The following is a 23,277-nucleotide window of genomic DNA, read 5'->3' as shown; positions in this document are numbered from 1 at the left end:
ATTCGAACGGGACGTGCAGGTAGTTTGTAAACTCCTATATCCTGGCACGAGGTTTGGAACAGGACAGGGGGATATGTTTTGAATTTTAGACAAGTAGATGTGCAGGAAGATACACAGGTTTCTGTAGGCGCCCCTTTTCGTTGCGTTAGGTGTTGCTTTAGGCAAGGGTTCTCGAGAAATAGATAAATATCCTTTGGTTACGTTTTGAAACAGGAAGTGGGGCTACGTGGGCGGAATCCTCCATTTGTTACAACGGCGCCAATATGTTGGCCATCGTTTTCGTATTTCGCACACCGACGAGATTTCTCTTTCCCAGAGGCCTCGGATTCTGGGTACCGAGTTAATTCCGAGAGGATGAAGGAGGATTGCCAATTTCCTTTCTCTGCTTAGATTTTCAACATTTTTCTCCTCAATATTTTCGAACTCTAATATTAGAAGAAATAACGGTTTTTAATTTTTCAATCACTGAGAAATTGGAAATTTTCTGAATATTTTCTAATTATTTAGAGAAAAATTATCTCTCCAAATTAGTTTCCAGAAGTGTTCAATCCCATTGAAGAAGTGTAATTCCTTAATTGATATCGTCTGGCATTTCTCAGCCAACAAATTCGACTCAACGAGAACATCTCTTCTTACGACAATCGAGCACTTGATAACAGTCTTTCTTTTTCTTTTTTTGGGGAAACACGTGCTACCAGTATTTCATCCGCTCCATCGAAACGTGTTAAAGGAAATACCAAGTTGTCCGGAGACAATGAAGTACTCGAAGTGGAGGATCTGCAGGCACCGGTCGGTGCCTTTTCCCCGTGACGACAGAAAAGGAAGCGGTGGAATCCGAGGCAAAAGGGAACTTGCGAAATATCTCAAGTGGTCACGTGTGGAAGCGCTTCTTTCACCGTCATTTATCGAGAGGCAATCGAAGATTTCCGGGTACTCGAACGCCGCGAGCCACTTTTGGGGACGGCCATTATCGAGTCGACGCACTCCGCAGGTCCGTTTCCGATCTGTCACCAGGGTGGCGAGTGTGGAAGCCGCGTTGAATCGTTTCTAAGCGTTTCTGAACCGATGGCAGGCAGGATGCGACCTCACGCCTGGCGCGACAGTTTCTAGTCGGGTGTCAAGTATCAAACAAGGAATAGGTGACATAGACGTTTCCTTTTTTTTTTTTCTTTTCTACTTTTACTCGAATTTAGGGATTTATTCCGTAGAGAAAAGAAGAAATATTTTGTTTTCTGAAAAGGTGTGAATTTTAGCGATAACGAAGAAATGAAATAATGAAATTTCAATTAATATTTTTATAGAATTATAAGAAATCATTATGATTTGGTAAATTATATCAATTTTAATTTTAAATAACGAATTTAATTTTAGAATGTGATGAAAAAATGGAAATGATTAAGTGGAAATTTTTAGAAGAATAATGAATATCGAATTTTTCATCCATCATTATTAATTATAGATATTCAGAATTCACCTGATAATCAAATTTCATTAATTATCGTTTGGATGTTAAATTCTTCGTGAATTCACGACATGAAGAAATTCCAAATTCCTTCAAGTGTTGTAAGAACGTTGGTCTGGAACCACCGGGTTCACTTACCGCATACTCTTTGATGCATTACGAATGTTATCACGTGCTAGAATCTCAAGATGCCTGAGGTTAAAGAAGAAATTATGAAGTATGGTGTGCAGTATCACATTTGCATCGCAGAGCAGTGGGAAATATGCAAGATGTGCGGAAGATACACGTAAGAAACTTCACGAAGAACGCGTATTGTGTGCATATCAATTAAATGCTAATTACTTGTTTTCGTTAAATTGAGTCATTCAAAAATTTTCACATCAATACCCGCAATTTAATTTATTTTATACAATAATATTATATTTTCAAAATTAACGTTCTATAATTCATTAGATTTTTTTTTTTTTTTTACATAGATTAATCGAAAAATTGTTTTCTTCGTGCAATTTATTACAATAATTTACATTAATGAATTTCACTGATGGAAATCGAGAACTTCGTACAAATTTTCATCGTAAATTCTTGAAACCTTACCCTTAGACAATTTACAACCAGCAATAAATTACTCGTTATGAAGAAAAAAATCGACGATCATAATCGAACGAAGTATTAATTATTAACGATCATTTATTTACTTCTTGCATACCGCCTTTCAACATGATAGCCGTGGCTTGTATATTGATGCATACTTCTTCTCAATGCTTATTGACGATTAAACACGAAAACATAAATTTTTCATGTATATATATTTCGTTATATATTGCACAATTTCACATCTATTTTCCAAAATCTTTTCGAAATTTGATACCAATTGAAAAAAACATCATTAAATTAATTAAAAACTCTGAATGTTCTGCAGTAAGTTTTCTCTATCGCGGTTCACTTCAATATTTTGTTACCTCATCTCGACAGCTTTGCCGTCAATAAGTTGTGCGATGATTTTATAACCGATACATAAGGAGGACATAAGATCCAGCTCAACTAGAAAATCCAACTTCTTCAACTAGAAAAATCGTTTTCTGTTTGATTCATGGTAATCAAATTTGGCGTTCATAGTAAGACATGGTTTTATCGAATCAAGATGGCTGATCTTAGAACATTTAACATTTATCGAACAAACATAAGACTATTCGCTGGATAGAAAAACGATTAATAACCTGTGACTCTCGTGCTTAACTATTTTTAATATATAAAATAAAATATCGAATGATTATAGCGAAATGCTATTCACAAAAAAAGAAAAAATGAAAATGGTGATTTCTAGAATTTCTTGATAACTCCATATAGAGCACATAATTTTTCCTAATTTGTACAAAATTCCAAACTTAACAGTTCGATCGAATTTCTTTCTCGAAAAAGAATTCTGAAGAAAAAGAAAAAAAGAAGAAAGAAAGAAATGTCTTTCAATAAGTGTGCAATAATTTACACAAGTATCGTGAAATCTGATACGCGGAAAGAATTTTCCACAGCTTGCACGACGAGATGGCTATAAATTAAATGCTTCTTCTCGATTAATTATTCGATATCGGAATCTCTCGCTGGCTGTTTCGCTCGAGATCATTCGGTGGAAAACGAATCGGTCGCGATCCTCGAGGATAACATTAGTTTTATCAGATGACTCTTCACGATCGTGATCTCTGTTAAACGATCGAGAATTTCATCGATCATTATTGATTTTGGAAGCTCGCAAAATTTCTTCCTCGAGTCACAACACGATGAATAATGTGAATAATAAATTCGATAGTAAATTCTTTCGAATTTGAATGTTCAGTAAAATGTTGATAAGGTATTTTTTCTAATTAAATTCGAGAAAGGGTTGAAAGAAAATTTTGTGTTTTCTTCCTTTTTTTTTTTCTTAAATATTATACGAAAAATTTAGTTGTTAGTGAAGTTTGAGAAGAAAATGGTGAGAAGTACACTGCGCAAGATGAAATGGAATTGATTTGCTTTAGAAATCTGAACAATTTGCAATTTGATTGGTTGATGAATAGAAATGGTTATTTTACAGTAGAACGTGAATTTAGTAAAATTGGAATAATACCAGGAGCGAGTTGATTTAATTGGAAAGTATGTATGAAATATCCCGAATACAGTTGGTTCATTAATATCGAATGTACTGTTGCATTTAGATAACTGGTTAATGAATCTGTTCGAATCGTACTCCATATTGTTCTTCTACAGAATAAGTAATATTTTCTACAAATAATATTTATTAATAATTAACACAACATCAATATCACATTTGTGATTAAAAATTTTTAATCGTAAAAAAAAAAAAAGAAATTACTATCTATAAAAATCACTTCAAATTATAAACAAATTTTAAACGAAAATCGTACATAAATCATACCTTTCTATCTATTATCGATTATAATTTACATTTGACAGAAATCCTCGATCGTTACGTACCTGCTTAACTCTAAATTCCTCAAATCCGAAGAAACAGACGGTTATCAATTATAAATAACCAATGAATCGAGTGTTGTCAATCCTACACGTGATCCATCATCGACACGATATTTAATCGATGATAAAGTGGTTTGGATGGAATCAACCTGTACGCACGAGAACGATTAGAACGAAGAGGAATATATGCTGCATTCCGCGGTTCATGCAACCTCATTCGAGTATTAAAGATCCTCTCTTTTTGCGTTCGATACTAACAGGTTGGATCTCGAGTTTCAGTTTATCTGCCCGACCACGAAGCACCTGTCGCGATGTACCTTATTCCTCGTTGCGCATCGGCCTTTAATGAGACCCCTGTAAACAGGAAATCTTATCCCCTCTAAAGAGAAATTGGAAGGAAAAAAAAAAAAAAAAAAGGAAAATGTATATACCCAAGAGAATCGGTTCGGTTAAACGAGTCGATTGATAGTATGAGAGATTGACTTTTGCGGTATGATAAAGATTTGATTTTTTTTCCTGTATGCGGTTTCTCCTTTTCGATCATCTAAATGGAGGAACGGGTAAAAGGAAACGTTGAAGGATCGTGCGACAGGTGTGAATATCGAAATATTCGAAGACTTTGCTTCTCTTGTGAAAATATTTTCCCGAGAACTTTTCAATTTATTTTATACCTATTATTAGATCTCTCCAATTCCATCTCTCATAAATAAACAATTTCACTTCGGTCCAATAGTTGAATTATTCACCGAAAATACAACTTCTTCTTTCCTTGTGTCCAAATGTTTAATTCATCGTTTAGAAAAAAGAAAAAAAAAAGAAGAAGAAGAAGAAAAAATTATCTTCCAGAGCAGAAAGGCGAGTGAAAAGAGCAATATAATACTCGACACGTAGTCCGAGCTTGAAAAGAATCACGATACGTATCTGGAATAGGTTGTTTTCCATTCCCAGGACTAAATAGAAACGTCCATTGTTCGTCGATCGGCCATTTTCATTTAAAACGCATCGCTTTCAAAACGTCCTGACGACGTCCAACGACGTTTTCCTTTACCGTGATTAATGCTGCTACATATTTCCTTGGTTTTCAAGCGTGGCACACTCGTGTTCCGGCCAACACGAAACCGTCCCGTACCAAATCCAGAACGGAACGAAATCTCAGAAAAGGATTCCCCAGGCGAACGTGACCTGTCTCCTCGATACCAGAACCAGCCACGACGCATTTAAATTTGACCGTCTCGCGTTCGTGAGTCGCATAAGTTCATCTCAGCCATGATCCTCTCGGATCTGTTACACCGTGCTTAATCTTGGGATTTAATCCTGGTCTTCGAGGGGGAGGGATCCTCTGGAGAAAAAATACGTACATAAATATCCTTGCTCGGGATTGCGCGATTCACGATTGTGTACCATTCCATGTGATATCTTTTTAACTTCCTCCCTCCCTCTCTTTCTTTATAAATTCTTTTAAGCGGATTCCACTTTTCGACGTACCGACGCTTTCTTGGAACGGCAGATGGAGAAATTAGAACGTAACCGTGTACGACTTTTTTTTACACGATTATATTTTCTTATAATATATCTCGTGCAAGGATACTTTGTATCTCTAAAATTTAAAAATTCCATCGTATTCCACCCTTCTATTCCCGACAACTATTTAAAACAACAAGTATTTAAGGTCAATCGGTGGATCAACGGTTAATTCGTTTCTCTCGGATCGCAAGACTCACTTTACTTAGCGCAACACTTAAAAACCTGATCCTGGAGAAGGAGCGTATTATTACAGCTCGAAAGAGTAAACGAAAGTATAGCTCGGTCGAAAGTATAACCAAATTACGCCCCCTCCCCAAGAACCCGTTGGCCCCTCCACCGATAATAAATAGCCTCGATCCTTCCCCAAATACCAATATCCAATATCCGAGGCATAACCCCGGCACCGGGGCGAATCAATTTACGATCGCTCATTAAATCGAAAACGGAAATCCACACGCGGCGCGTCCTCTACCTCCCAGGCGTTCCCCTGGTGGTTTATCTCGCCGCGACTCGGCCAACAAGGATCACCATTTACAGGTACCAGTTTTTCCCCGCTAACATTTCTGACACACCTCCGCACACCGATCGTCCGCCATCATCTGATATCCATTACACGAGGCTGGAACGAGCTCGGTATTCGTCTCTCCGGGCGTAAAGGATACCATGTTCCTCTCCTCTCTCTCTCTCTCTCTCTCTCGCTCGCCTCGGTGTCGTCCTGTGTTTTCGTGGTAACCTCGCCAACGCCTTCGTCCTATTATCTGTCTCGTCCAGGACAGTGTTAGGTTACAGGCATTACCAAGGGACCGACCGGTGGAGATAAACGGCACTCAGGGACAAATGCTCGCCCAGGAGACGAGCGATAAAGCGCATCCTCCTTGGCTTGGAACACGGGGCCCTTTCCAGTTTCGTCCGGGAAACATGTTGAACCACGAGCCAAAACCCTCCTCCACCTGCCCGTGTACCAGCCGAAATGGTACTAAGTGCTCCACGATTACTGTACGTTTTTATTCTTGCTTCCTCCTCTCTCTTTCTCTCTCTCGATTTTCGTCGGTATCTCGTCCGGGCCGGATCATCCGAGAGTGGATTCCATCGGTGGTTCCGTCGGTTGGCCATCCCCTCGTGATAATCGTATCGCTTGTACACCGTAATTGCGCGAGATTATACGAGGCCCCGTGGAACGGATCGGTTCCGAGAGCTGTGTTTTACAAATTGATATTGAGCGGAGTGGATCGGGGAGAAGAAGGTTTTTTCTCGGTTTTTCGAACATCGGATGATGGATATTTCGATGTCGAATAAAATGAAACGAATTTTACAAGATTTCTTCGCTTCGACAAGGTTTCGATTTTTAGATCTTGTTAATTTTATTATTTTTTTGCTACCGTTTTTACGTATCGTAGTTTCCATTCTAAGAGAAGAATTGTGATTACGATAGAAGGGATGTGATCGAGAATTCGACGAAACTCCTTCGTTTGTTGCGAAATTAAGAAGAATCGGTAATCGAGAAACGCGATGCGATAGCCGGTAACATGATCCAAAATTTTCAGCATCAGTGTTCTTTGGGATCAAGGTTTCTTAATTTCTCGCGTGTCCGGGCGAGATAAACAACTCGGTGGAAGGAATTCCAGAAACCTGCATCCCCCTCTCTTCCTTCCCCTTCCCTTACTTTTAATATCGCGGTAAGAAAAAAAAGAGGGAGGAAGGGAACAACTCAACATCCTCAAACATTCCCCTATCCAAAGAAACAAAGAGAAAACAAAAAAAAAAAAGAGAACCATCTTCATCATCCACTTCCATTTCCACTTTCGTTTCGTTTTAATCGAAGAAAGGGGTGGAGGAACGCGGGAGGGGGAAAGGGGTCACTTCTCTCTCCATTTCCAGAGAGAATTCGTCGGGTGTATTTTCCCCGGCCGACAGCGCAAAAGAAATGCAGATGTCGCGCACGCATTCCCCGCCCTGACTGGCTGGGAGGGGAGGGGGGCACCCCTCTCGTTAAGACAAAAGGGAGTCCGCGGAGTCTTCTTTTCCGGAGCTGTGGACACGTATGCATACGTCTTATGCGTGGTTGTATGCAACACGTGTTGCCCATTGGACGTCCATCTGTCGTTGACAATAGCCTTCTCGGTGACAGGCTGAAAGGCGAACCGGCGGCCGTGCCTTATATGGCGCTCCACGGTAAGTTCGTACAATAAACGAAAGCCGCGCATGCAAATGAAGACCCGTGGCCAATCAGCGGGGTTGAGGGCCTTTCGCCAAGGATTCGACGCGATAACACGTTCCTCTCGCCGGCAACTGTGTTGCGAGCCAACGAATTCGAAGATAAGTCGGCGCAACTTGGCGGTTTTTCCCTCTTCCTCTTCGCCGTGGCGAGGTGTGGAGATCTCGTCCCGGAGATGACGTTCTTCGATATGAATTTTTCTTTTTTCTTCTTAGATTCAAGGATAAAACGAGGCGAGGCGAGAAATATTCCGGCCGCAACATAATTATCTGGACGTTTTCGGCGAGGCAGATTCACAAACGTGTTGAGATTGTATTCGTGGGGATGAAGTGAATTCGAACTTCAACACTTAATTCGTCGATACTTAATTCGGAATCGACACAGAGAGAATCGTCAAGCAGCCTCGTGCAAGTGTTAAACGACTCGACCCATTTGATACCCGTTTGATAGTTGAAGATATGATCCAAATCGATGATCCAGCGTATCGTGATCGACGAGGAAAACGGAGAAATTACCCACGAATCAACTTGATCACGTGCGAAGTAAAGATCGGTGGGAGGCAGCTTCCTTCCTCGAGACAGGTGAAAAGGAAGATTACAGCTACGCGCGGGGCTTAACGACTCGTCGTATAATAATTCCGGGAATAAGAGGGAAACCCGGTTCTATTCACGCGAGGCGAGGGAACGGTAATCGCGGCGATATTTAACGGGATGTGCTACTAAAGTAATGGCCCCTTTAGAAGAAGGCGACGCCGCAATAACTTACGAATTACAAATTCAAGCGTTGCCGCGCGTTGGATCGTGGGGGCACGGCACTCCCATAAGCCACGATATTTCACGCCGCCTGTGGACGTTGGCCATGGGGCACGGTATCGCATCACCCCAACGAGGATAAATCGCCGTCAGGAAGATCTTTCATCAACTTTAATTCTTACGATTCTTATTCTTGTCCTTTCCGCTCTTTCCGTCTCGGAGAAGCGACTCGGTGGAACGATATCTCACCGGGATTAACGCATGGGAGATCGGTCAGGCGAAAATGATCCAGGAATACCTCCCCGCGTTTTCTCCCCGGAGGCGGCGATTTCTGATGATTAACTTCCGTTCTTGGATCTTTCTTTGGGTTACGTGGACCATGCCTCGAAGGGTGATCCGAATTATCGCTTCAATTTTTACCCCCTTTTTTTCGAGGAAGAGGAGGAACGTTAATGAGAATAAATTCGGTGTAAAGTTTTGTCATTATCAATTTTTCAAAAGGAATCGTACAGTTTGGAGCTTGATGAAGTTTTTTTGTAAGGCTGAATAGGGATAGTTTTTGATTAGATAATTTAACATATAATTTAACAAGGAATTGATTGCGTTTACTTAATTTTAGCAATTATATCGAAGAAAAGACATTTTTCTTCTTTTTTTTTGCAATCTAAGTATCATTTTATTTTTCTTCCCCCGTCGCACAGTTCTAGGAACACGTCTACATCAAAATCAAAGATCCTTCTGCGAACCGGTCGAAATTAAATCATCAAAAGATAATCAAACCCTTAACCAACCAACTCTGTTGGACGATCGTTCGATAATTTCGAGGCGGTTTCGTCGCAGGATATTGTTTCCAAAAAAAAAAAAAAAAAAAAAAACACGTTTCTAAGAAGAAGAAGAGGAAGATTAGACAGCGAACGACAAGATGGTGGAACGTCGTCAATCCCCGAGTCGTGTATGATAATTCCATTGAATTTAGTGGAATCGATGGAATCGTCTTTCCTGCGATCTCGTGGCATAAATTTAGACTACCTGATCCGTGAAAGTCTCTCTGTTTCTCGGTTACTCTGCACCGAATGGAAAGTTATTGGCCCACCGAGCGAGGAGAAAAAGTGGACGGACCAACGGACCAAACATTCCCTGGCTAGGGATCACGAGTTCGGAGCTGTTTCACTCGAGCAAGCATATATCATGTTCAATACCGCGCTATATCATAATTCCAGCGGCCCTGTATTCGTGATTCCGCAGGATTTTCGCCGAGATTTTGGTTATAGCGTCTCGCGTTACGGTTTCGCGAGAATTTAATATTAATGATAATATATGCGTTTACGGTGGTCTTCTTTGCAGCGCGGAAACGGGATTGTGAAACGAGTAAAACGAGGAAAAAAGTAGAAAAAGAAAAGAAAATAAAGGAGATAGATAAATTTAATAATAAAAAAGAAAAAAAAAGGAAGAAACGAAAGAAAAGTCGTAACAAACAACATTGAAAAGAGGAAAAATTACAGAGAAGTATCGGTAACAAAAGAAGATGGATACAAAGTAACGATGGATAACGATAAAACAGAATAACGATGTGGAAAAAATTTCCTTTTAATTGCTCGTAAACGAGACTCGACTTGACGAACCGATTAAAAATAACTCGAGAAATAATACCGTCTCTTTAATTAAAGCATCGTATAATGCATTCCGGTTGTTCGTCACCGTGTAAATTTAAACTAAAAAATCTTACATTTTTCATTGCGATCCATAATTTGCGACTGGGTGGCGAAGACGCTCGTTATCCTCCTTTTCGCGTTTAAAACATCTTCCCCGAGTTTCTCCGCTCAAGACGAATTTGTTTCCATTCCATCCGTCGCCTCGTTCCATCGCAGTGGATGCACTTTCGGCGGATAGATTTTTATGAATGATTTTCAATCTACCTCCGGAGGAGCTCGACACGACGATGCACAGCCCGGGGGAGTATATTAAAGAGGCGATCTCCACCGACGTCCGCTCTCGAACCACGAACTGACGTCTTGCCTCTTCCATCGCTGGCCGTCACCGGCACCTGCATTTCGCAACCACTTCTGCGATTCTGGCCAAACTCATTCGACGTGCGGCGTGTTAAATTACTCCTCCAAACAGACCGGACGTTTATTACGGCTGTCTTAATGGGAAATTTTTCTGCGTCCCGTACTCGTTAATATCCAACCATCACCACCGTGTTGCCGGTGGAGAAGCGTGTCACGCCGATATTAATAACGCAATATCGCGTGCCGTAACTTTCGACCGAATCGCCTCTGCGGAAATCTATTCCCTACACATCGTATCAAAGATGATCGATCGTCGAACACTGTTTCGTTCGTGTGCTGCCGGAGATTGATTCTATTCGAGGGGGCAAAAATCGATGCAACTTCCCTGCAGGTGTGGGTGGATGTAGCTTGGTCGTTGGAGAGAAAATAATTCCAATAATTCGTTACACTTTGATCGGATTAAATCGGTAATAGACGAAGAGAAATTAAGAGAAATTTAATTTCGTTAAAAGGAGACTCACTCGTGTCCTAAATAATAATAAATGATCTAACCTATACGACTATTTAAACCTAAACATAAATGAACATATTCTGTATCATTCGCTCGATCACATAATATTGATTTAATATAATCTAATTTAATAGTGAAAGAGACGTGTCTCTTATTTCACGAATCAATGAAAATCAAGTACCTCGCTTTACGTTCCAGATACGTTCCAGAAAACCGTAAAGCCGTATACCGAATCAATTATTTTGATACAAATCCATACAAATTCAATTGAATCTGTTCCAATTTTTTATAAAATAATATAGCTTCTAGTTCATAAAGCATTTTTTTCGATCGTAATAACGAAAATACCGCTATATAAAGAACGGGTGTACAGGTTACCTCGAAAACGATCCAATCTAAACGACCTAACCTATATCTTGGATCCAACTAAGAGACATGCACGTGTCCTGTGTTATTCACTCGATTACAATCAAAACCGAGCTTCATTCAACATCGTTCAAAACCTCTCTCAAAATCTCCTCTGATTCTTTATCATCCCTCAAGGTTCTCTCCCGTACTTAACTTAACCCTTCACCTCGGTCCACCCTCGCGCACAATCCACGCGCGCACGCACGCACAATGTAACGATGCAAATTGCGGCCGGTCCGGGACAAAAGTGTTTGCTCGCGCGATTTGCGGTTTGATGGAGAGAGAGAGAGAGAGAGAGAGAGGGAGGGAGGGAGAGAGAGAGAGAGAGAGAGAGAGAGAGAGAGAGAGAGCCGGATCCCGGAGGCAGCGGATTTCAATTACGAGTCTTCAGCGGCTGACAGACGCGCAGGGGCTGGCGGTAGCTCATTCGAAATTCGGTAGCTCGGCTGGAGCGCCTCACGGTAATGAAACATTCGCAGCGCACCGCAAATTGCCCCTCGCCGGCAAGAAAGCAAATGTTTTCGACCGCCTACTTATATCTGGCCGCGCCGTTCCATCTCTCTCCACCGCGCTTCGAGCCTTGCCAAGGTTTCCATCCAGGCTTTTTCTTTTTCTTCCTGCGCCGTTTCACGTCGAAAATCTTGGACTTGGATTCGTATATATACATTATCATCATCACCTCATGGCCGCAATCTCGCGCGCAATTATTGGTTTTCGCGGTGAACGCAATCTCGCTCGATCAGAGAGAGAGAGAGAGAGAGAGACCTCTTTACACCGATGTTTTGCCAACGTTTCCCGCCAAGTGATCGTGGTTACGTAAGAGCTATGTACATAGTTTGGATGTCTAGGCAGAAATCGATCTGTGCAAACGAATCATTGAGGAATGATAGTGCAGTAGAAAACAGTGTTGAAACTGTTTTCTGAAAAAATAGAGAAAATGAGTGATGTTGGCGTAATTGAAGTGTTTGCTTTCTAAATTTTCCACGAATCTAACCTGTACAGCAATCTGAAACACGTTAAAATCTCGTTGAATCTAATGAAATCTATTAAATTTCCCTTGTCCCCATCACGAAAACGCAAGAGCCTTCGAGACAGCTCTCCTTTTCGTCGTACAGGTTAGGAACGTTGGAACGAACGATCGTCTGGCAAAATGGTTTCCACGCGACTCGGCGCGTTTAATCGGCGATGTAGCGGGCGGCAATTTTAAGAAATTAGCTCGTGGCTGGGTAGAGGGCGCCACTTCAGAAAGCAATAACCCGCACGAAACAACTGCGAGCGTGACTCTCGTTTCCGCGGGATCGCTTTACACACGGGGCTATTACCTTTCCCATGCGCGCTCATGGGAAGAGGGCGTTGGTAGTAGTATACACCAGCGATATGGCGGCTCTCGTAAGACCAGGTGGTACGGTGTAACATTGGAACAGCATTCCACGTTGCAACTGATGCGCGGCGTTGCGCGGTGGCCGGGTTCCACACGACCCCCGTAAGGCCGATGAACGTGATAGCGCGTCACGATGCCCGAACAGGAGGAAGAAGCCGAACATCTATGCACACGCATACATTACCTTGCCCATCTTAGCCTGGAATCTACTAGAGCCTGCTGTATCTGGACAGCATGAAAAAGCGGTAGAACCGCGGATCTTATATGGTGGCTTGGAATCTGTTCTATCGAAGTGGAAGGTGATATAGGATCTGGGTTCGCCGAGGAAATGTGTGTCACTTGGGAGAAGGAAAATGTAAATTGGCCACGTAAATGGAAAAAGCGTGGAGATAAATATTCGTTAGAAGGATATTTGCGACGAGTAGATTGTAGACTTTCGTGCTGATGCGTATTTTTCGTTATTGCCGCGCGCATGTACATTTTACGTTCTAAAGCTCTATTGAAATTGGATGAAAGTAGGTTGGCTGATTAATTGATAATCTCTTCTTCTCTAATGAGGTTTTTGAAAAAAAGATGAAACGTTCGTTTCTAAGAAAAAAAAAAGTTTCTCGACACTATTTGATGAACAGGCATTCCCCACCTGCCTCATTTTTTACAGCCAATTAGCAATTACTCGCCAAAGATCGATGCTCGTAATTCCACCTGTTCGTCGATCCTCATTGATTTTAAACCCCTACATAAAATCCGCTCTCGACTCCAACCGTGACAAGAAAATGCATGAATCTCGAAGAGACATAGTTCAGGACGAGACAGGCAAATACCGCGGTTCAAGTTCAACTACGGATAATCGTGTTTAACGATCGTTGACTGATCCCTTTAAAACACGAATCCGGCCGCTATCAACATCGTTGAACCTTTAACGAAAGAACAACCACGTGTTCCCATCGAGGATTCCATCGTGTCTCTCCTCGACCGCCATAAAATCGATTCTTATCAAACGATCACAGGGTTTCAAACGAAACAGGGGTCTTCTTACAAAGTGACTCGAATGACGTCGATCTTGATCCCTTTGGTCGTACGACGTAATACGTATCACGACCACGCAAAACACCCGATTCGAATATTCATCTCGTTACATTAATTAATTTCCTATCGCCGCGATGTTCCCTGTTTCTTGCCTGCTCATTTCTCGACCTCTCCTTTCTTCCGTGCGTTCGAAAGAAAAGAAGAAGAGGAGGGGGAGAGAAGGGGAATAAAGCAACGACAGAAATTTCGCTAATTAAGTATCGTCACGTTGATGAGGCGGCAGGAAAGGCGGCACGGAGCGTGGAAGGAAGAGGAAGAAGGAGAGGAAAAAGAAGAATTGTCGGTGCAGTGAGTTGTCGAGGAAAGAAAGAAATACGAAGTATTTTCGTTGTTGTCACCGAATCCAGCTGCGTGTTGACGATGGATAATTGTACGATAAAATATTTTCCGCTTTTTGTCCAGTGTGTGCTAAGGCCACACGCGCGCCACTCGCGTTCTTCTGGAAGTGGTAATTAGGGGATCGGATACGAAAGTGTACGAGCTAATTGTGAATTGAAGCGGATGGACCGCCCAGGCACAGCTGGGACGGGCATTCGTCAAATAATTGACAAATGAATTTAATTGCCGCCTCCTCTGCTTCTTGCCGGACTACCGCTGAGCCTCTCAGCCTTGATGAAATATACTCGCGGCGTTAATTACCGGATGATTTAAGGACAAGTCTCCTCGGCCCATTTAGCGTCTCCCGAACGTTATGAATCTTCGATGATAAAAGAGGAAAGGCAGAATCGAGAGGACGAGATCCGGAGAAATCGAGGACGAGATGAGGAGAGAGAGAGAGAGAGAGAGAGAAGGAGGCTTGTAATTAAGCAGTCGATGCGATGATACCGTCGCACGAGAAACTTTCAGAGAGATTCAAAGAGAGATTTTTAATTTAAGATTGTTCCAATATTCAAGTTTTTATATTGGCTGGATTTATGTACAATTTTGAAAGATCTCTCGCGAGAAGAAGAAGAAGAAAATTTGTTAATTTTAAATCTGTATATAAGTATGTGATCAAAAAACGAGCTTTTGGAGATTTAGATTTTTGTTTTGGAATAAAACAAAAATTAAAAATCATTTATATCGTTTCTTCGTCTGTCAAAATGTAGCACAATCGTTTAGTAAATCAGGTGGAACAATTCCGATTGGAGGATTCTTTAAATCGCGAAGTAGAAGGCACCGCGTTATGTATTCCGCAAAAAAATGATCCATTCATTCGCTCGAGGCAAGGTTTTTGCCAAACATCGACCTGCGCGGTCTTCTCTCGCCGCTATTACCAAATACAGCGAACGTTCGATTCCTTATCTCGATATCGTCGGCTAATTTACTCTGACAAATACGGATCGCTAGTTTGTCGTGCACTTGGACTATGCCAGTCCAAGTTTCGCGCGCTCGTTCCTCTCGACCTACTTACTTCGACGAACCGCATCAATTATTCCCTGGGACGTTCTAGAGCAGACAGGAGTCGAAATAAAAGGGATCTCGAGCACTGTGTCTGTTTTATGAATCAGCCTTGATGAAGGACTTTTGTTTCGAGGAATTCGAAACGTGGAAGCTTTCACTGTGATTACCATTCCTACTCTAGAACCACCGTTTTAAACCGTGAATATATTCTTTCCTTTCTTTTAATTCTGCTATCGTTTTGAAACTGTGTTCTTCGCAACTCGCGATTGTTCGTCTCGTGAAATTTTTCTTGCAACGCGTAAAGACAAGATATCAAGCGAAAGATAATTTCAACGTATGGATTATTTTTAAACTCTTAGACTTTTGTTATTATTTTAATTTGAATTCGAATATGTGGGAGGATACTTTTGTGTCCAATTCTATATCAAAATTTTATTTATTAATTTTCTTCTTTCTACATCAGACCATTACTTTTTACACAACAGTTTACCAACCGTAATATACGATATTATTACACTCGCGAGCAGTAAAAATATTAAAATTTTTTGACGCATAGAACTGTTACAATTTTTACATATAATATCGTAGCACCGATTTACTAAATCTCTATCACTAAAACCGTTATAATTCATAATCTCATAATTCAAATCCCCCCCTCTCCTCCCACCAACTTGAGAAATCATCCATCTTATGATTTTTAATCCTTGGTAATCTACAATCTCGAAGCACAGGGAGACAGTAAAATTTCTTCATCCTCTATATAAACCGTCGCGCGTAATCCCCATCGATCAAACGATTCCGATAAAAAGAACAGGATCGAGGCGAGGGGATTTTTCTGGTGCGCGCGAGGGAGCGAGAATCACGAGGCCGAACCGGCCCCAAACGGACGGATCCCCTTCGTAGTATACCCTGTGGATTTAAATTTAAGCCGTTCGTCTCCGGACGAACGACTTTCGAATCATTAGGATCTCCATAAACGGTGGATGGCCTAACGAAGCTTCCTTAAAATACGGGATGTACGAGTATTACGACCCAGAAAGGGGGAGGCGAAAGAGAAGAAGAAGAAGAAGAAGAAGAAGAAGGAAGAAAAGAAGCGAAGAAGGAGAAGGAGGCGACGATTCTGCCGAAAGTACATCTGCCGCCTACCCGATAAGCGCACTTGTAAATCAAGAACACGAACATCGTACGTGCAAGTATCGAACGCTCATAGAGAGCCATCCAAGCCATCCGAGATGGCCTGAATTATTGATACGAACACGGGGCCCCGATCGTGTGTCCCCTCCCACCTGGCCACCTAGTCAATCCTTGGACCCGATGTTTCTTTGCCGGGGAACCGCCATATTTAAAAGCGTTGCCCGCATGATCCTCGACACGATTAAGCTCTTCGGCGTCTCTTAAGGATGCGAGCCGAATGGGGAGGGAGGAAAAAAACGAGGCGAATCAAAGCGGGCCGGCGCGCGGGTCCTTGAACACGAAGAAAGAGCTTCGGGCTAATCTGCCCGTTTCGCGTTTTAGCCGTGTCTCGGTTCTCCTCTGAGAGAGATTCGATGATTTCTTGGCGTGGAAGGTGAGGGAGAGCGAGATGAAGTTGTTGGATTGGGGGTGGAAACGAATGCTTGCATCCGAGGGAGGTGATAATATCATCCAATTTCAAGAAGCTATTAATGTTTTGTGTGGGTTTTTGCGAGGAAAAGAAAAGAGTATTCTTCAACGATATCCTTGATGAATTATTATTTCGAGCTAAGTTTGTGTCTTCGTTTAATCGATGCGCAAACCGGATTTGTTATGTTCTTAGAGATCGTGTTTCTGCTAAACTTGACTAATCATCCGAATTAATTTAATCTTCGAGCCGTCTGATTGAAATTGAAGCAGTTGTTCGATATATATATATATAAATTCGAGATAGAGATAGGAATCGTGATACTATTAAGACCATTGGGACAGCTGCTCCAACGTTTTGCGTTAAATCGCAAAAAAAGAGAAATTAATATAACTTGTACAAGAGATTAATTAAGATCTACCTGAGGGAAATCTTGAGATTAAATTTATCGTAAAATTAAAGGGGCTAATTAAATCAGCAAAGTTGCTGCATTAAATGGTGCGTATTATTTTTTTGTTCATCTCGTTTTATTAAAACGTTCATTCCAAGAATGTTGTGGATCTGTTAACATTTAAATTGAATTACCTATTACCATGTAAATTAAATTAAATTATAAATATTTTAAAACATTATTTCCAATTGAAAAAAATTTTTGATATCTCATAAACGAAAATAAATGTTTCTTCGATTTCTTTAAGAAAATTGAAATCAATTAATTTTTCCTTCCAACATTATCGCAAATTATGCAACGATAATTAAACTGCGATGAAACTAACACGTTCCAAATCTATCGTTTCCAAGAATTCCTAGATAACTAAGTCAATCCTCACTCACCGATTGTGAGAACGATTCGTGATAGGATCGAAACAAAATAGATCAACATCAACCCACGGAAAAAAAAAAAGAAAAGAACAGGAAAACCGATTCATCGTAACTTCAACATCCTCTCAACAGGCAGAAACGCACTTCCATCCGCTCTTTACAAAAAAAAGAAAAAAAAAGAGAAAAAGAGAAGATCGACGAGAAAAATAAAAGAGAGAGAGAGAGAGAAAAAAACAGAAGGAATGATGCAGACTGTCGTAGGCCAGCTGAACCCGGCTGAATATACCTGAGAAAGAGCGCACATATATACGTGCACGTACGTCTCCCATGCGTCGGGTAGAGGGCACGGTGGTGGCAGTGGGAGAAGCACGTGAGATGGTATGGGAGGGCGTCGGGTCGGCGCGTGGGCGGCCGCAGGCAGGACGCACGTCTCGATGAGAGAGAAGGAAGGTTCGGTGGTATGCCACGAGGCCAACAGAGCGATCGAGAGAAGAGGAGACTCGAGGTAAACGAAGAAGAGGAGGAGGAGGAGGAGGAGGAGGAAGAAGAAGAAGAAGAAGAAGAAGAAGAGAGAGAAGAAAGAAGGGAAGGAAGGGAGGAAAGGAAGAGAAAGGTAAGATAAACGACGAAAAGAGAGGGGTGAAGACAGTGGAAAAAAGGAAGAGCAGGAATGTTCCTCCGTATCCGCGTATGGGAAAGGACGTGACGAAGAGAAAGGAGAGATGGCGAGTTGAAGGAGAGAGAGAGAGAGAGGGAGACAGAGAGAGAAAGAAAGAGAACAAGACGAGAGGCTCGATCCCTGGCCGGTTAGAAGAATAAAAGGAGTTTTATATGACGCCGTGGTTTATGGTCGTGGGTTTTATCTGATCGCATTGCCACCGGTGCGGATTTCGCAATAAATTAGGACGAGGTGTAATTAAAAGGGCACCGGTTGCACGGTTGACTCGTGACCGTCGTGTAGCCACTACCGAACCAGGCGATCCTCTTCTACTCGTCTTTATGAGGCCACGGAATCCGCGATGTGACCTTCGTTTTCGAAATAAACGAACACCGCGCGCTCACAGCATCTGGATGAGATTGCACCGGCTAATGTCCCCTGTGGTGTGGCTCTCGAAACGTGGACTAAATTAGGAAATAAACGTTCCCTCCTCTTTTTTTTCTTACCGAGATTGCGGGATATATCTGGGAACGCAATTTGGAACGTTTCTTTCCGAAAGTTGGTTCAATTTTTCTTATCGTAAATGATATCGTTTCTCATTTTTCATGCGAATATGGAAGACTTTACCAATTGATATATATATACATACATGTTTAATTAGTAAAAAAAAAAAAAATCTTTTTACCTATCACCTGTCAAAAATCAAAGCTATACATTCGCCGAACATTTTCCAACTTCTCGAAATCATTCGAAAATTTCTCCAACTCGTTTCGCAAGTTTGGAAAAGGCATCGATCAATGCCAAACAAGAACAAACTTCTCGATAATTAACCCACGGTCCATAACTTTGCCCGAGTGGAAGGGAGACAATTACTTCGGCAGCCGCAATCGCAGTAAATTTCCCGCCAGTTTCAAGCGCGCGTGGGAAGTGCGCGGAAAATCGATCTAAACCGGGTCCCCGGCGATCAAGCGTGCAGCAAAGTAGACGTGGTCGAGGTAAAAATCGTTTTGGATCCAAGCCAAAACCGGCGCCACAGTGTAATTCGAGCGAGGCCCGCTGGTAACGAGCCGCGTTTCGCGACTAATTCGTTCGTTCGGCAAATTGAAATTACACGTTGCTCGACTGCTGCTTCGACTGAATTACCGTCGGAACCTCGAAAAAAAAAAAAAAAAGGGGGGCCTCACGATGGCGTGACCCCGGCAAGGAGAGATAATGTCGGCCCCGACTTTCACCCGGCTTTCTGTTCTCTCCACCCTCGTATGCCTCGCAGGTTATTAATTTCGCAAGTCTACTAAGTTATTATTCCCGACGTGAAATTTTGCATTAAGTTTTATTGATGGGGCCACGGGCCGCGCTTTAACCTTAATTTCGAGCGATGATGAAACGCGCGCCATCTCGTGATCCTATGTTGCCGATTAAACCTTTACGGTTCGCTATTTCGAAATTTCGATACGATGTTCATCTTTTTGCCAATTTTTAATACGTATATTTTATAACATACATGTAAATGTATCGAAATATTTATTCGAATTTTGTATAAGGTATGTGAACGTTTTTTCAAAATTTTTTTCCCACATGAGAACTTTTTATGCATCGAATATAAATTTCTTTTGTGTAATTGTGTAATTCTTATATTTAAATGTATATAGTTCTCAATTTGTGATTTCCAGGCGTAGAGTTAATAGAAATAGTCTATATCAGTGTGTTTATATGTCAATGGATAGACTCAGAATTAATGAAAATAATCTACATTGATAAATTATTAAATATAAGTGATATTTACTTGATATAAAACTCTGTTTATTAACTCTGAGATTATCGTAATCAGATCTATTTCATTAACTCCGAATACATTTTATCGATTAAAAAAATACGACCGAAATATGAAACAACTTTGCGGGGTGATAAACAAATTAGGATAAAATCAAGAAAATCACTTGGACCGTGAAAGCTTAAGACTCGTTCAGATTAATCAAACCGCTTGACGTCGAGTAACTTGACTTTAAGTTTGTGTTCGTGGAAGAAGTGAAGTTTCTCGTGGTGAAGTCGCTCGAGTTCAAGTAGTTCGAACTTCGAATGAATACGTAATGAAAAATCGATTCCCAAATTGGTCTAAATAAGCGGCTTTATTGGTTATATTTCTTTAAGGTTCTTCAAGTTTTCGCGATCCTCGTTGCTATTTTGTTGAAAGAAGAATTCGATCGAAATGTAATAATATTATTATAAAAAGAAAAAAGAATTTGCATTTTACATTACGTAAAATGAATGTTTATCCATCCAATTTCTACAAAAATGCATTTGCACGAACGAAAAATTTCTCACGTCAGACTGACGAGAGGGATTAACTCGTTCGAACCTCGTTGAAATTCACCGGCGAAAGAAATTACCACCTCTTGTCCTATCGAGTTTCCCACAACATCTTCCCTCGAAACACTTTTTTCCCAAAGCTGACGTTATACGAACCAGTTTTTCGCTATATTCGTAGCTACGAAGCTGTGACCGTAAAAACAAATGTCATGAAATTTCTAAAAGCGTCTCTCGTGTCCATCTTTTTCTATCTCTTCTCGATACCTGTCTAAGGTTTTCCTTTAATGTCTGCCAACCGATCGAGAATCTCACTTCGAAGAAGATTCTTCCTCGTGAATCTTCTCACGATGAAAGATGTATGATCGTTTGTAGCTTATTATGCATCATCGGTAAGGCAATTCAGATGGTATAAGTTGAGAGTATGAGGAAGCAATAAAAAATAGGAGGAGTGAGAAAAGTGTTTGGAATGTTAAACAAAGGTGGAAGTGTTGATGAATCAGATACAAGGGATAAGAAGTGTTTTTAAAATGATCACTGTTCGAGTGACTAACGCTGAATGGAAACTCGTTACAAGTAGTTTGGGAAGGAATTATGATGATGTAAATGTCTGACAACGTGTTTCATTCATTGCACAGAGTGAAAGGTGGAATATCAAGTTGGGAACCCGATATCGTTTCTTCTGTTATTTTTATACCAATTATACAAGATTTAATCATTTTCAATAGATAATTAATTCAATCGATTGAATTAATTATCTCCGTATAAACAATATTAATCACAAAGAAAGGAAAATTACGATAATAAATATTTTCCAAAATTTCAAATATTTCAAAGATTCCAAACTCATTAAAATACTTTTGTCAGCGTATTTACTTTTTAATTCGCTCAAACATACGTATTTTACGATAATAAAAAAAAAAAAAAAAGAAAAGAAAAGAAAAAACAATTACAAAAATAATTATCGAAATATTGCGAATTTAAAATCTCGTAAAATGGCACGATCGTTAAATTAATCTTGTTCAAAGCCCGCGAGATGATAATCCCAGGTTTCGAAATCCCCTTATGCAGATTCACGATAAAATCGGCTCGAATTAATTTCCAATGTCAGGTACCTCGTTTTAAATAGCCGGGTACATTAATTCGAACGCGAAATCTACGAAAGGAACGGTTGGTACAGGTTTCCACGAACGGCTGTCCGATTGATAATTACATAGATTTGGGTAAGAGTCCGCTTGGCGGACGCACGGAGCAAGATGGCCGCGTGCAGATATCCGGACGTATACTCGAGCGGTGCCGGCTACGCTCTCTCATCTACATGGCAGCACGATATAACATTTGCGGTGGTCCCTGCTTCGTGTGGCAGAGAGGCCACGATGTGGATGCCGGCGATGCAGATATGCTTTATATACCGGACCTCATTGTGGAACGCCTTTGCGCCCCTCTAGCGGCGTGTAGATTCAGAGATACTCTCTCACGGAGCTGCTCCGCGCCTTACTAATGCTCCAGTTTATAAGGGTTATCTTTACCGGGGATCCTCGAACGAGGAAGATGGTGGAAAACGAAAGAAGAGAGAGAGAGGAAGAAAGGAATTAAGGAAGGAGGAAGGAAGGAAGGAAGGATCTTTGAAAGGAGAAATTGACAGAGGAAATCTTTAGCAGTGGAGAAATGTTTATTTTAATAAAAATGATTTCACAGTTGTGTATAAGTTTATGAAAGTACAAATCTTATAAAAGTTTAAAATAAACTTTTTTTTTAGAAAAGTTTTGCTCTTCGAGAAATTTAATTTTAAAGTGAGTTGGTTAACTTTTACTCTCGATGTTATAAACGTGATGTTAAAAAAAAAAGAAGGTAGATGGTGTTTTATTCGCGTTAAATGTGACGAGATAATAACGTGAAATTTCAGGAAATAAATGGAAAAGGATTTCAGCGTGATCCGTGGTTAAAAGAGATAATGAATATGAATAAAAATCATATTTAAATGAATATTTGATGTACGAATGTAGTTGAATTATATAATGGAAAGTACATTTCGGTTGGAGGAATATGTTGAATAATGGAACTGGAAACCTGATGATGAGATTAAGTTTTATTGTAAGACCATTACTTGCTACAGTTTCAGACCCATCTTCATTTCTGCTTGCTTGAAAGCGTACATGATCATTACTCGCGTAATTCTCTCTGTATACCCCGAGAGAGATATATACTTTAGTTTAATCAGGCATGAAATATCGCCATGATCGTCGATGATAAATACTCTTGGAAAAGTACTCGCTACTTAAACCTTAACACGTTGAACAACGTTGGCCTACATACATTTAATACATAATTCCATTTCACACGTAATGACTTTGAGAAGAAATTTAATCATCATAATTTAACCACGTTTACTAATCTATGAGGCGTCATTCGCAACACATGCTTTAGCACGAAATAACATATACGGTCAATTCAATATTTCATACTCGTATCCACCGTATAATTTTTCATCGTTCCATTATACAAAATACATATTTTCGTTCAAAAATCATAAGGCATATTCTATTCTTAATAAAATAGCTTAAGCGAAAACGACGATTTTCACCAAACGTGCCAAATATGGCCGAATACTTTCACGAATATACTTTCGATTCACTGTACTTTCGATTCATCCAAACGTTCAACGGTCAAAAGCTCGGCCAAATTTCAACTTCACC

The 23,277-nt window shown here is 40.7% G+C and overlaps 1 protein-coding gene across 1 annotated transcript in view; it reads left to right on the top strand.

Annotated features, from left to right (window-relative positions):
* LOC147656593 (uncharacterized) overlaps window positions 1-1,353 on the top strand; it is a 251,152-nt gene extending 249,799 nt beyond the window's left edge. The window contains exon 4 of the mRNA XM_086914088.1: window positions 699-1,353. The gene's annotated coding sequence lies outside the window, so the exon portion shown is untranslated. The remainder of the gene's footprint in view (window positions 1-698) is intronic.
* The last annotated feature ends 21,924 nt before the right edge of the window (window positions 1,354-23,277 follow it).

The sequence above is a fragment of the Apis florea genome, unplaced genomic scaffold (assembly GCF_048593485.1).
Source record: "Apis florea isolate Af1SG1 unplaced genomic scaffold, ASM4859348v1 contig_3585_pilon, whole genome shotgun sequence".
NCBI classification, from domain to species: Eukaryota; Metazoa; Arthropoda; class Insecta; order Hymenoptera; family Apidae; genus Apis; species Apis florea.
The sequence above is the reverse complement of the archived record's forward strand: the minus strand, read 5'-3'. Positions and strand labels throughout refer to the sequence as shown.